Source organism: Dendrobates tinctorius, unplaced genomic scaffold, assembly GCF_039654945.1.
Source record: "Dendrobates tinctorius isolate UK_male_01 unplaced genomic scaffold, ASM3965494v1 ptg000079l, whole genome shotgun sequence".
Lineage (NCBI taxonomy): Eukaryota > Metazoa > Chordata > Amphibia > Anura > Dendrobatidae > Dendrobates > Dendrobates tinctorius.
The window spans coordinates 20,601,000-20,617,124 of NW_027361747.1; the positions used below are offsets into that span (position 1 = coordinate 20,601,000).

A 16,125-nucleotide genomic window follows, 5' to 3' on the forward strand; every position below is an offset into this window, starting at 1 on the left:
CCCTGCCTAACGCTCTCCCTACAGAATCAGCAGCAGCAACCTCTCCCTATGCTAAGATCGGCAGAAGTAAGATGGCGGGCGGCGTGCACGCCCTTTTATAACCCCTGTGACGCCCACCAAAGCAAGCCAATCACTTGCATGCCCTTCTGAAAGATGGTGGTGACTCCTGCCTATGTCATCACGTTGCCCACAGTGTCCGTGGATCCTGATTGGCTGAAAAAGAGCGCAAAACAAACTTTTGAAACGCGACTTTGGCGCGTAAGTCGCCGACCTCGTGGCTGACTTCATCCTAGGGTCGGGTTTCGTTTCATGAAACCCGACTTTGCCAAAAGTCGGCGACTTTTGAAATTTTTCGACCCGTTTCGCTCAACTCTAGTCCTGACGTTATACATCAGGATGTTCTTTGTGGGTGAAAAGAGCGCGCTCTGCTCTCTCACCCCTGGCTGCAGGCCAGCTGCAGTAGCTGGATGTGAGGTGTGAGAGCTGCAGCCTCTCTACCCGCGTGTGCCTGGCGCCTGCGGCCTGCCCTGCCTGCTGCAATCTCGTGGCACAGGTATAACCATCACATTCCGATCAGTGACGCTGGTCTCTCTGGGACTGGGTGAGTGAGTTACCCAGACTGAGTGTATATTATAATAATAATAATTGACAGAGTAAGATGTTTAAAATAAAATATATCAGCCCAGCAGTCACCTGTAATACAGTGGGGCTGATGTATATACAGGTGCTGGGCTGGAGGCTGGGATGGTGATGTATATACAGGTGCTGGGCTGGGGCTGGTGACGTATACAGGTGCTGGGCTGGAGGCTGGGATGGTGATGTATATACAGGTGCTGGGCTAGTGACATATACAGGTGCTGGGCTGGAAGCTGGGCTGGTGATGTTTATACAGGTGCTGGGCTGGGGCTGGTGACATATTCAAGTGCTGGGCTGGTGATGTGTATACAGGTGCTGGGCTGGTGATGTATATACAGGTGCTGGGCTGGTGACATATACAGGTGCTGGGCTTGTGATGTATATACAGATGCTGGGCTTGTGATGTATATACAGGTGCTTGCTGTAGTTTTGATGAAATCCCTGTTTTGTCAGCAGTAGATTACTAGAGGACTAGTAAACCAGCTGTCATGTAGACCAACCACACCCCCACCACCAGCATCGGACTGGCCCACCGGGGAACCGGAGGATTCTCTGGTGGGCCCTGGCATCTGGTGGGCCCTGGCACCTGCTGGCATACAGGGCCAGCAGTTGCCTAGGGCCCCCGCTGCTCCAGGGGCCCCCAGCCAGTGGTGTGTCGCACACCATGCAGCTGCTATGGGGGCCCCTGCCAGCGGAGCAGCAGCGGGTGTCAGGAGGCAGGAGCCCCTGTCCCCGCTGCTAAAGAGAAATGAATATTCACTGCGAAGCAGTGAATATCATTTCAGGTCTCCACACCCCCAGAGGCCCCGCCCCCAGCCCAGTAAGCTGCTCTGCAGACTACAGCTGTAAATCAGGGCCGGCGCCGCCCTCAGTCCTCTCTGCTCCTGGCTCACAGCCAGTGCGTGATGACGTCACTACATCGCGCACCCGCTGTGTGTCTGGCAGAGGGGGCAGCTCCTGACACTGAAGCCGGGATCAGCGTGGGAGCGAGGAGAGGTGAGTATTGTGTTTTTTTTGTTTTTTTTTATATCTCTCTCGCTCTCTCTATCTGTCTCTATCTATCTATCTATCTATCTATCTATCTATCTCTATTTCTCTATATATATCTCTCTCTCTCTATCTCTCTTATATCTATCTATCTTTCTATCTCTATCTATTATCTATATCTATCTCTATATCTATCTCTATCTATTATCTATATCTATCTATATCTATCTCTATCGCTCTATCTTTATATCTATCTTTCTATCTCTACATCTATCTCTATATCTTTCTATATATATCTCTATATCTATATATTATGTCTATCTATCTATCTATCTCTATATCTATCTATCTTACTCTATCTCTATATCTATTATCTCTATATTTATTATCTATCTAGCTACCATCTATATCTATCTATCTTCATCTATATATATCTCTATCTAATATCTATATCTATCTATCTCTATACCTATCTATCTATTTATCTATCCGTTATATATCTCTATATCTTTTCTCTGTATCTATCTATCTATCTATCTCTATATCTATATCTCTCGCTATCTATCGCTCTATCTCTATATCTATATCTATCTCTATATCTATCTCTATTTCTCTCTATATCTATCTCTATGTCTCTATAGCTATCTATCTATATATCTCTATCTATCTCTATATCTATCTCTCTATCTCTATATCTATCTTTCTATCTCTATATCTATATATCTATCTATCTATCTATCTTTATCTATTTATCTTTATATCTTTTCTCTGTATCTATCTCTCTCTATACTGTATCTATATCTATCTATCTCTATATATATCTATTATCTCTATATCTATATCTATTTCTCTCTATATCTCTCTCTATATCTATCTATTTATCTCTATCTCTATATCTATCTGTATATCTATCTATCTTTCTATCTCTATATCTATCTCTATATCTATCTATCTTTCTCTATCTATCTATTTATCTCTATCTATTATCTATATCTATCTCTATCTATCGCTCTATCTCTATATCTATCTTTCTATCTATATCTATCTATATCTATATCTATCTATTATGTCTATCTATCTAGCTATCTCTATTATCTATATCTACCTATCTCTATATCTTTCTATCTTACTCTATCTCTATATCTATCTGTTATCTCTATATTTATTATCTATCTTTATCTATCTATCTCTATCTATTATCTATATCTATATCTATCTCTCTATCTATTTATCGATCTCTGTATCTATCTCTCTCTATATCTATCTCTCTCTCTATCTACCGCTCTCTCTATCTCTATCTATCTTTATATCTATATCTATCTATCTCTATATCTATTATCTCTATATCTATCTACCTATCTATCTCTATATCTATCTCTATATATATATATCTGTTTCTCTCTATATCTATCTCTATATCTCTATAGCTATCTATATATTATCTCTATATCTATCTATATATTATCTCTATATCTATCTATCTCTATATCTGTTATCTCTATATCCATATCTATCTCTATATCCATATCTATCTCTATATCCATATCTATCTCTATATCCATATCTATCTCTATATCTCATTATCTATCAATCTCTATCTCTATCTCTCTCTCTTTATCTATCTATCTATTGATCTATCATCTATCTCTATATCTATCTCTATATCTATCTATTATATCTATCTATTATCTCTATCTATCTATCCATCTATCAATCTAGCTATCTCTATCTATCTCTATATCTCTCTATATCTATCTTTCTAACTCTATATCTATCTATCTCTATACATATCTCTATATCTAGCTATTATCTCTATATCTATCTCTATATCTATCTTTCTATATCTATCTGTCTCTATATCTATCTCTATATCTATCTATCTCTATATCTATTATCTCTATATCTATCCATCTCTATATATCTCTATATCTATTTTTATTTATAGCCATCTATCTATATATATTTATCTCTATATCTATCTATATATGTCTATATTATTATTATTATTATTATATCTGTATATCTCTATCTATTATCTATCTCTATCTATATATCTATCTATCTCTATATCTTTCTATCTATAGCTATCTATCTCTATATCTATCTATCCATTATCTATTTTCTATCTATCTCTATATCTATCTACCTATCGATCTATCTATCTTTATATCTATCTCTATCTATCTCTATCTATCTCTATGAATCTTTCTTTCTATATCTATCCATTATCTACTTTCTATCCATTATCTACTATCTATCTCTATATCTATCTATTTCTACATCTATCTTTCTATCTATTTCTATCTAACTCTATATCTATATATCTATATAGCATTATACCCTATGAGGGGGTGCATTATTCCCTATGAGGGGGGCAGTATTATACCCTATGAGGGGGCAGCATTATACCCTATGAGGAGGCAGCATTATACCCTATGAGGAGGCAGCATTATACCCTATGAGGAGGCAGCATTATACCCTATGAGGAGGCAGCATTATACCCTATGAGGAGGCAGCATTATACCCTATGATGGGGTGCATTATACCCTATGAGGAGGGCAGCATTATTCCCTATGAGGGGGTGCATTATTCCCTATGAGGGGGTGCATTATTCCCTATGAGGAGGCAGCATTATACCCTATGAGGAGGCAGCATTATACCCTATGAGGGGGTGCATTATACCCTATGAGGAGGGCAGCATTATTCCCTATGAGGGGGTGCATTATTCCCTATGAGGGGGTGCATTATTCCCTATGAGGGGGGCAGTATTATACCCTATGAGGGGGGCAGCATTATTCCCTATGAGGGGGCAGCATTATTCCCTATGAGGGGATGCATTATTCCCTATGAGGGGGGCAGTATTATACCCTATGAGGGGGGCAGCATTATACCCTATGAGGGGGTGCATTATTCCCTATGAGGGGGGCAGTATTATACCCTATGAGGGGGGCAGTATTATACCCTATGAGGGGGCAGTATTATACCCTATGAGGGGGCAGCATTATACCCTATGAGGGGGGCAGCGTTATACCCTATGAGGGGGGCAGCATTATACCCTATGAGGAGGCAGCATTATACCCTATGAGGGGGTGCATTATTCCCTATGAGGGGGGCAGCATTATACCCTATGAGGGGGCAGCATTATACCCTATGAGGAGGCAGCATTATTCCCTATGAGGGGGTGCATTATACCCTATGAGGGGGTGCATTATTCCCTATGAGGGGGGCAGTATTATACCCTATGAGGGGGGCAGTATTATACCCTATGAGGGGGGCAGTATTATACCCTATGAGGGGGCAGCATTATTCCCTATGAGGGGATGCATTATTCCCTATGAGGGGGGCAGTATTATACCCTATGAGGGGGCAGCATTATACCCTATGAGGGGGTGCATTATCCCCTATGAGGGGGGCAGTATTATACCCTATGAGGGGGGCAGTATTATACCCTATGAGGGGGGCAGTATTATACCCTATGAGGGGGCAGCATTATACCCTATGAGGGGGTGCATTATTCCCTATGAGGGGGGCAGTATTATACCCTATGAGGGGGCAGCATTATACCCTATGAGGGGGTGCATTATTCCCTATGAGGGGGTGCATTATTCCCTATGAGGGGGGCAGTATTATACCCTATGAGGGGGGCAGTATTATATTCTATGAGTTGGCTGCATTATATTCTATGAGATGGCTGCATTATACTATGTGAGGGGGCTGCTTTATATTCTATGAGGGGGCTACCCCAACTCCTGCTACATAATTAAGACATGTACAACCTTATATTATACCCGGATATTAGCGTGTTTTACCGCATAATTGGTGGTCTGGTATTTAACTCTAACTAGGAGGATAGCGTGCACTCAAGTCCAATGGCGAGGTGCAGGTGTAACGGACCAGTAGGTCCTATTACTAATAATAGTCAAATTCACCGCACACTCAGAGGGATTTATGCAAATAAGTGCTTATTTTATTATATACAAAACATGTGGGAGCCAAACAAGAATATGTAGCACGAAGTAGAAGCGATATAATAACACGACGTTTCGGCTCAGACCGAGCCTTTATCACTTTTATCGCTGAAAATAAAAAGAAATCCATCAGAGAATGCAAACATAAAGAGAAGAAATAACAATATCATATAAAATACACACAGAATCCAAAATAATCCCAATATCTTACAGTGGTAAAAATATATACAAGATATATACAAACATACATTGCGATAGTACATGGAAAACATGAATGTATAAGGCTCAGTAAACTAGCACCATCTAAGGTAGAGTAAAAAAAGGGGGGTTACCTGAATTGAAAGTCGGATCTTTGAATAAAGAGGAATAGAACTCCCAAGAGAATAGCCCAAGAAAGATGGCTGAAAGGAATAGTCAAAATCATGATTAATAGACTCAAATGTGTAAATGTCCTACTGTCTCTAAAAGGGTCATGCAAGGTATCAGCACAAGGGGAGTATAGTGTGTTGCTAAAATAAGAATGCGCTATAGAGGGGATGTGTTAAGTTGATCCCTGTAATAAATAATATAAAGTCCATGATGTCCATATAATCCTAAGTACGTAGTATAAAGTGCAATATGAGACAGCACCTATAAAAATAAGAGTTGCTACTTAATGATAGTATTGTTCCCATGGAAAGACATGTGCTGTAGATAGCTTGTGTCTGGCTGCTGGTTGCTAGAGTGTCCCTACAGAGCGCTATCAGAAAGAGGGGAAAGGGACCTGTGTATAATACCTGTTGATAGGGTGCTATACAGCGGCGCTCCCACGCCTAGCTGCAGTGGCGTCATGCTGAATCCAACTGGGTTAGGTGGTTTTTATATGTGAGTCCGGTGGCAGCGCGCGACCGGAAGTGGAACCTCTGAACCGGAAGTGACGTTGCGCTGTCTAAATGTAAGCACTGCGCATGTCTAGGGACTGCATCCAAGAGCTGTATGTACACAGCGGTTGCCCTGGTGATATGCAAAGAGCGGTAGTGCTAGCATTATGTGTAGGATCTAGACTAACAGGGTATAACATTAATAGGTTGCGGTATTAGATAGAGAATGCGTGAGTGCAGTAAACAAGGTATCAAGACACATGAAAAAGAAAAATAGGGGTAATATAAAAAATGAAAAATAGAGGATAAAAAATAGAATAGCCAAAGATAAAAGTAAAAATAAAAATAAAAATAAAAATAAAGGACGTGAAATAAAAATTGCAAAACAAAAATAAAGAATAAAAAATAAAAAATAAAAAATAAATAAATAATAAATAATAAATAAAAAATAGAAAATAGAAGGAAAAAAAATTGGTATACGGAAAGCAAGCAAAACACTATAACCGTATAAGATTCCTTTTGAATGCACTTGCATGGACAACTACATCCACATATATATATATATATATGTACCTATACATATATACACATATACATATAAATACACCTACATGGCGGGTAGAGCTCCAAAAAGAGAAAAATAGCTCAATTTAAGACAGAGTCCAGTGGGCGGAGCAAACTCACCTAGGGTTATAGTGTACTAACGAGTCTGCAAAATAACAGAAAAAGATTATTAGTCATTAGATAAGCCAGTCAATTTCTCTATTAAGCCCTCTGGGGGCTAAAGTGTCCAGTCTATGTATCCAGTATGTTTCCCTCTCTTTTAGTAGTTTAATATGATCACCACCCCTCCTTGGACGAGGTACATGTTCAATCACCTGATATTTTAACTGTGCAACTGAATGTCGGTATTTAGTGAAGTGCTCTGGCAGGGGTAACCAGTTTTTCTGACACCTTATCGTTGACTTGTGGCTGGCAATACGGTCCTTAACATGCTGAGTTGTTTCGCCTACATATAGGAGGCCACATGGGCATTTCACCAAGTAGACCACAAAGTTCGAATCACACGTGTAGTAGCCCCGTATCGGGAAAGACTTGCCTGTCCTTGGATGTGTGATGTTGTCTGACCTGATCACATTCGAGCAGGCTGCACAGTTAAGGCAGGGAAATGTGCCACAGCGACGAGGGGCGAGTAACCTCTGGGTAGTAGTAGAAATTTTACTGCCTATGTCAGCCCTTACCACCTTATCACGAACATTAGTGGGACGTTTTGTACACACTAATACTGGGGCCTCAAAGGAACTGATACCCGGGTAAGCTTTATAAAGAAGGGGCCAGTGTTTCTTGATAATAGAGTATACTTTAGGCATAAGCGGATGGAAGGTATGAACAAAAGGAATCCTTTCTCTAGAGAATGTGGTGGGTGGAGGGGATGGAGGAGTTAGTACCCGTTGTTTTTCAACCTCAAGCAACCTCAATGGATATCGTCTGTCCCTAAATTTCTTGGCCATTGTGTCTAGTCTCTCATCGCGGACATCCCGATCCGAGACAATACGTGCTACTCTGTTAAACTGTGAACGTGGTAAACTGTTCTTAGTGGCCTTAGGGTGACAGCTCGAGTAATGCAATAGACTGTTGCTATCAGTAGGTTTACAGTAAAGGTCAGTTGAAAGGGTACCCTCGCTATCTTGTAAAACCCTTGTATCTAAAAAAGGAACTGATTCCATACTGAAATGTAGCGTAAATTGTAGCTCTGGATAAATGGAGTTGAGATATAGATAGAAGTCCTGCAGTGATGATGTCGTGCCTGTCCAGATGAAGAAGATATCATCTATATAGTGGTGATATTCGGTAGCATACTGTAGAAAAAGGGTATTGCAGAAAACGTGATTAATCTCAAAGTGATTCATATAGGCGTTAGCATAGGCCGGTGCTACGTTCGCGCCCATTGCAGTCGCAGTCCCGCACCTCTGTATGTAAAAGGTGTCCTCATATAAGAAGTAGTTTTCATGTAGTACTAGTATAAGTAGGTCTATACAAAACTGTATGGAATCTGCGGACAAGTCTGAGGAATTAAGTAGAGATCTTGCGGCTTCAACCCCTTTATCATGGGTGATCGAGGTGTAAAGGCTATTGACATCCAGGGTGGTAAGGATACTACCCGGGGGTACTTTACCCACTTTACGAATGATTTCCAAAAAATGTCCCGTGTCCAAGAGGAAAGACCTTGTCTGTTTGACTAGAGGTGTGAATATTCTCTCAAGAAAAATGGATAGTGGAGATAGAACTGAATCTGTAGACGCAACGATCGGTCTGCCTGGTGGATTTTGTAAAGACTTATGTATCTTGGGTAGTACATAAAAAACTGGTGTAATTGGATGAGGGTTTACTAGAAAATTGGCGGTTTTCTGGTCAATTGTATGGCGATCTAAGTATGTTTTGGTTAAATCTTTGATCTTATGGGTAATCGTGGAAACCGGATCCCTGGGGATAATCCCGTATGTGTTGGTGTCAGACAACTGTCTATACACTTCCCTATTATAGTCAGTGTAATTCATAACCACTAAAGCACCGCCTTTATCGGCTGGTTTGATTATGATGTCCCTATTATTATGGATGGAATTAAGGGCTTGTTTTTCAGCAGGTGACAGATTAGAGTGAGTAGGAAAAAGACCGAGTTGTGCCTGGTGGGAAAGCATTTTGACCTCACGGTCCACCAGCGAAATGAATGTCTCCGCCGCATGGTATGTGTTCGGAGGACAGAATTTACTCGGATTACGGAGACCAAGCGTAGAGATAGATAATTCAGGAGCCTGAGTATCACAAGATATTGGAGTCCCCTCACCCATAGGGTTAGGAGACTGACCAAAATGAGTTTTTAGTCTAACGGTACGATAAAAACGCTTGAGATCTTTCTCAAGTTGAAACGAGTCCCACTTAGGAGTGGGACAAAAAGAAAGTCCCTTCTGCAATACTGAGAGCTCCGACGGGGAGAGGAGATAGTCTGAAATGTTGATCACCAGGTCTGATGCTACATCCGTCGTCTCACCTGTGAGCGGGTTGCCATCCTTTCTCCTGCCTCGCCTGGTGGGTCTGTGGATCGCTGATCTCCCCTGCGGCCTCTTCCTAAAAAACGTTGTCTGCCAGAGTTTATGGAGGAGTCGCTCCCGGAACTGAAGGACCCATTTCTCCGTTGATAATATGGTCTGCGCCAGGGGCCCATAGTAGTGGATGTATCGTTCCATTTATATACTCTGTTCATAGAATAGTCGTCTGAGTCACGCTGAAATTTCTGCCTCTTTCGTTCCTGTAGAGACTTTTGGTGTTCAGAAAGGATTTTCTCGGTTTTCGTTTTTAGAGAAGTCCATTCCGTTGAAGAAATAGAAGTGGAAAGTTGCGCTTCAATTGCCTGTATACTTTGCTTAGTTTCCACTATGGCCCTCTGGAGATATTCCACAGTTAATATAATAATGTCTAAGGAACATTTATTTAGTATCTTTTTATACTTCTCACAATACTCCGAATTATCAGAGAAGAGAGTAGGGCGGAGATTACTCCTGAGACCCCTTGGAATCTTATTCTGTCTATGGTATTCTGCCAATGTAGTACAGTGCAAGTCATATGAAATCAATTTACGTTTAGCTTTTTCGTAATCTCGAGTCCTAAGTTCTTGGACTGGAGTTCTCAAAAACTCATTGGAGCTAGTAACTTGAGCCAAAATATTAGTGCTAGTAGCCAAGTCATAAGCAAAAGTGTCAGTCGACATATAGAGATAGGGAAATGACTGGTGCAAACGCCAATATAGCAAATGTAACTAGGAGGATAGCGTGCACTCAAGTCCAATGGCGAGGTGCAGGTGTAACGGACCAGTAGGTCCTATTACTAATAATAGTCAAATTCACCGCACACTCAGAGGGATTTATGCAAATAAGTGCTTATTTTATTATATACAAAACATGTGGGAGCCAAACAAGAATATGTAGCACGAAGTAGAAGCGATATAATAACACGACGTTTCGGCTCAGACCGAGCCTTTATCACTTTTATCGCTGAAAATAAAAAGAAATCCATCAGAGAATGCAAACATAAAGAGAAGAAATAACAATATCATATAAAATACACACAGAATCCAAAATAATCCCAATATCTTACAGTGGTAAAAATATATACAAGATATATACAAACATACAGCTATCTACAGCACATGTCTTTCCATGGGAACAATACTATCATTAAGTAGCAACTCTTATTTTTATAGGTGCTGTCTCATATTGCACTTTATACTACGTACTTAGGATTATATGGACATCATGGACTTTATATTATTTATTACAGGGATCAACTTAACACATCCCCTCTATAGCGCATTCTTATTTTAGCAACACACTATACTCCCCTTGTGCTGATACCTTGCATGACCCTTTTAGAGACAGTAGGACATTTACACATTTGAGTCTATTAATCATGATTTTGACTATTCCTTTCAGCCATCTTTCTTGGGCTATTCTCTTGGGAGTTCTATTCCTCTTTATTCAAAGATCCGACTTTCAATTCAGGTAACCCCCCTTTTTTTACTCTACCTTAGATGGTGCTAGTTTACTGAGCCTTATACATTCATGTTTTCCATGTACTATCGCAATGTATGTTTGTATATATCTTGTATATATTTTTACCACTGTAAGATATTGGGATTATTTTGGATTCTGTGTGTATTTTATATGATATTGTTATTTCTTCTCTTTATGTTTGCATTCTCTGATGGATTTCTTTTTATTTTCAGCGATAAAAGTGATAAAGGCTCGGTCTGAGCCGAAACGTCGTGTTATTATATCGCTTCTACTTCGTGCTACATATTCTTGTTTGGCTCCCACATGTTTTGTATATAATAAAATAAGCACTTATTTGCATAAATCCCTCTGAGTGTGCGGTGAATTTGACTATTATTAGTAATAGGACCTACTGGTCCGTTACACCTGCACCTCGCCATTGGACTTGAGTGCACGCTATCCTCCTAGTTACATTTGCTATATTGGCGTTTGCACCAGTCATTTCCCTATCTCTATATGTCGACTGACACTTTTGCTTATGACTTGGCTACTAGCACTAATATTTTGGCTCAAGTTACTAGCTCCAATGAGTTTTTGAGAACTCCAGTCCAAGAACTTAGGACTCGAGATTACGAAAAAGCTAAACGTAAATTGATTTCATATGACTTGCACTGTACTACATTGGCAGAATACCATAGACAGAATAAGATTCCAAGGGGTCTCAGGAGTAATCTCCGCCCTACTCTCTTCTCTGATAATTCGGAGTATTGTGAGAAGTATAAAAAGATACTAAATAAATGTTCCTTAGACATTATTATATTAACTGTGGAATATCTCCAGAGGGCCATAGTGGAAACTAAGCAAAGTATACAGGCAATTGAAGCGCAACTTTCCACTTCTATTTCTTCAACGGAATGGACTTCTCTAAAAACGAAAACCGAGAAAATCCTTTCTGAACACCAAAAGTCTCTACAGGAACGAAAGAGGCAGAAATTTCAGCGTGACTCAGACGACTATTCTATGAACAGAGTATATAAATGGAACGATACATCCACTACTATGGGCCCCTGGCGCAGACCATATTATCAACGGAGAAATGGGTCCTTCAGTTCCGGGAGCGACTCCTCCATAAACTCTGGCAGACAACGTTTTTTAGGAAGAGGCCGCAGGGGAGATCAGCGATCCACAGACCCACCAGGCGAGGCAGGAGAAAGGATGGCAACCCGCTCACAGGTGAGACGACGGATGTAGCATCAGACCTGGTGATCAACATTTCAGACTATCTCCTCTCCCCGTCGGAGCTCTCAGTATTGCAGAAGGGACTTTCTTTTTGTCCCACTCCTAAGTGGGACTCGTTTCAACTTGAGAAAGATCTCAAGCGTTTTTATCGTACCGTTAGACTAAAAACTCATTTTGGTCAGTCTCCTAACCCTATGGGTGAGGGGACTCCAATATCTTGTGATACTCAGGCTCCTGAATTATCTATCTCTACGCTTGGTCTCCGTAATCCGAGTAAATTCTGTCCTCCGAACACATACCATGCGGCGGAGACATTCATTTCGCTGGTGGACCGTGAGGTCAAAATGCTTTCCCACCAGGCACAACTCGGTCTTTTTCCTACTCACTCTAATCTGTCACCTGCTGAAAAACAAGCCCTTAATTCCATCCATAATAATAGGGACATCATAATCAAACCAGCCGATAAAGGCGGTGCTTTAGTGGTTATGAATTACACTGACTATAATAGGGAAGTGTATAGACAGTTGTCTGACACCAACACATACGGGATTATCCCCAGGGATCCGGTTTCCACGATTACCCATAAGATCAAAGATTTAACCAAAACATACTTAGATCGCCATACAATTGACCAGAAAACCGCCAATTTTCTAGTAAACCCTCATCCAATTACACCAGTTTTTTATGTACTACCCAAGATACATAAGTCTTTACAAAATCCACCAGGCAGACCGATCGTTGCGTCTACAGATTCAGTTCTATCTCCACTATCCATTTTTCTTGAGAGAATATTCACACCTCTAGTCAAACAGACAAGGTCTTTCCTCTTGGACACGGGACATTTTTTGGAAATCATTCGTAAAGTGGGTAAAGTACCCCCGGGTAGTATCCTTACCACCCTGGATGTCAATAGCCTTTACACCTCGATCACCCATGATAAAGGGGTTGAAGCCGCAAGATCTCTACTTAATTCCTCAGACTTGTCCGCAGATTCCATACAGTTTTGTATAGACCTACTTATACTAGTACTACATGAAAACTACTTCTTATATGAGGACACCTTTTACATACAGAGGTGCGGGACTGCAATGGGCGCGAACGTAGCACCGGCCTATGCTAACGCCTATATGAATCACTTTGAGATTAATCACGTTTTCTGCAATACCCTTTTTCTACAGTATGCTACCGAATATCACCGCTATATCGATGATATCTTCTTCATCTGGACAGGCACGACATCATCACTGCAGGACTTCTATCTATATCTCAACTCCATTTATCCAGAGCTACAATTTACGCTACATTTCAGTATGGAATCAGTTCCTTTTTTAGATACAAGGGTTTTACAAGATAGCGAGGGTACCCTTTCAACTGACCTTTACTGTAAACCTACTGATAGCAACAGTCTATTGCATTACTCGAGCTGTCACCCTAAGGCCACTAAGAACAGTTTACCACGTTCACAGTTTAACAGAGTAGCACGTATTGTCTCGGATCGGGATGTCCGCGATGAGAGACTAGACACAATGGCCAAGAAATTTAGGGACAGACGATATCCATTGAGGTTGCTTGAGGTTGAAAAACAACGGGTACTAACTCCTCCATCCCCTCCACCCACCACATTCTCTAGAGAAAGGATTCCTTTTGTTCATACCTTCCATCCGCTTATGCCTAAAGTATACTCTATTATCAAGAAACACTGGCCCCTTCTTTATAAAGCTTACCCGGGTATCAGTTCCTTTGAGGCCCCAGTATTAGTGTGTACAAAACGTCCCACTAATGTTCGTGATAAGGTGGTAAGGGCTGACATAGGCAGTAAAGTTTCTACTACTACCCAGAGGTTACTCGCCCCTCGTCGCTGTGGCACATTTCCCTGCCTTAACTGTGCAGCCTGCTCGAATGTGATCAGGTCAGACAACATCACACATCCAAGGACAGGCAAGTCTTTCCCGATACGGGGCTACTACACGTGTGATTCGAACTTTGTGGTCTACTTGGTGAAATGCCCATGTGGCCTCCTATATGTAGGCGAAACAACTCAGCATGTTAAGGACCGTATTGCCAGCCACAAGTCAACGATAAGGTGTCAGAAAAACTGGTTACCCCTGCCAGAGCACTTCACTAAATACCGACATTCAGTTGCACAGTTAAAATATCAGGTGATTGAACATGTACCTCGTCCAAGGAGGGGTGGTGATCATATTAAACTACTAAAAGAGAGGGAAACATACTGGATACATAGACTGGACACTTTAGCCCCCAGAGGGCTTAATAGAGAAATTGACTGGCTTATCTAATGACTAATAATCTTTTTCTGTTATTTTGCAGACTCGTTAGTACACTATAACCCTAGGTGAGTTTGCTCCGCCCACTGGACTCTGTCTTAAATTGAGCTATTTTTCTCTTTTTGGAGCTCTACCCGCCATGTAGGTGTATTTATATGTATATGTGTATATATGTATAGGTACATATATATATATATATATGTGGATGTAGTTGTCCATGCAAGTGCATTCAAAAGGAATCTTATACGGTTATAGTGTTTTGCTTGCTTTCCGTATACCAATTTTTTTTCCTTCTATTTTCTATTTTTTATTATTTATTATTTATTTATTTTTTATTTTTTATTTTTTATTCTTTATTTTTGTTTTGCAATTTTTATTTCACGTCCTTTATTTTTATTTTTATTTTTACTTTTATCTTTGGCTATTCTATTTTTTATCCTCTATTTTTCATTTTTTATATTACCCCTATTTTTCTTTTTCATGTGTCTTGATACCTTGTTTACTGCACTCACGCATTCTCTATCTAATACCGCAACCTATTAATGTTATACCCTGTTAGTCTAGATCCTACACATAATGCTAGCACTACCGCTCTTTGCATATCACCAGGGCAACCGCTGTGTACATACAGCTCTTGGATGCAGTCCCTAGACATGCGCAGTGCTTACATTTAGACAGCGCAACGTCACTTCCGGTTCAGAGGTTCCACTTCCGGTCGCGCGCTGCCACCGGACTCACATATAAAAACCACCTAACCCAGTTGGATTCAGCATGACGCCACTGCAGCTAGGCGTGGGAGCGCCGCTGTATAGCACCCTATCAACAGGTATTATACACAGGTCCCTTTCCCCTCTTTCTGATAGCGCTCTGTAGGGACACTCTAGCAACCAGCAGCCAGACACAAGCTATCTACAGCACATGTCTTTCCATGGGAACAATACTATCATTAAGTAGCAACTCTTATTTTTATAGGTGCTGTCTCATATTGCACTTTATACTACGTACTTAGGATTATATGGACATCATGGACTTTATATTATTTATTACAGGGATCAACTTAACACATCCCCTCTATAGCGCATTCTTATTTTAGCAACACACTATACTCCCCTTGTGCTGATACCTTGCATGACCCTTTTAGAGACAGTAGGACATTTACACATTTGAGTCTATTAATCATGATTTTGACTATTCCTTTCAGCCATCTTTCTTGGGCTATTCTCTTGGGAGTTCTATTCCTCTTTATTCAAAGATCCGACTTTCAATTCAGATAACCCCCCTTTTTTTACTCTACCTTAGATGGTGCTAGTTTACTGAGCCTTATACATTCATGTTTTCCATGTACTATCGCAATGTATGTTTGTATATATCTTGTATATATTTTTACCACTGTAAGATATTGGGATTATTTTGGATTCTGTGTGTATTTTATATGATATTGTTATTTCTTCTCTTTATGTTTGCATTCTCTGATGGATTTCTTTTTATTTTCAGCGATAAAAGTGATAAAGGCTCGGTCTGAGCCGAAACGTCGTGTTATTATATCGCTTCTACTTCGTGCTACATATTCTTGTTTGGCTCCCACATGTTTTGTATATAATAA

General features: G+C 40.5%; 2 long non-coding RNA genes across 2 annotated transcripts in view; one reads left to right on the plus strand and one right to left on the minus strand.

Moving 5' to 3' along the window:
* Positions 1–15,792, plus strand: part of LOC141096787 (uncharacterized) — a 47,543-nt gene extending 31,751 nt beyond the window's left edge. Inside the window, exons 2-3 of the long non-coding RNA XR_012233775.1 lie at positions 14,566–14,590; positions 15,724–15,792. This is a non-coding gene — a long non-coding RNA (uncharacterized lncRNA). The remainder of the gene's footprint in view (positions 1–14,565; positions 14,591–15,723) is intronic.
* Positions 5,353–7,262, minus strand: LOC141096843 (uncharacterized). Its single transcript, XR_012233796.1, has 3 exons — positions 7,136–7,262; positions 5,924–5,992; positions 5,353–5,699 (listed from the first exon to the last, which is right to left on the minus strand). It is a non-coding gene; the product is annotated as an uncharacterized lncRNA (long non-coding RNA).
* Positions 15,793–16,125: the final 333 nt, after the last annotated feature.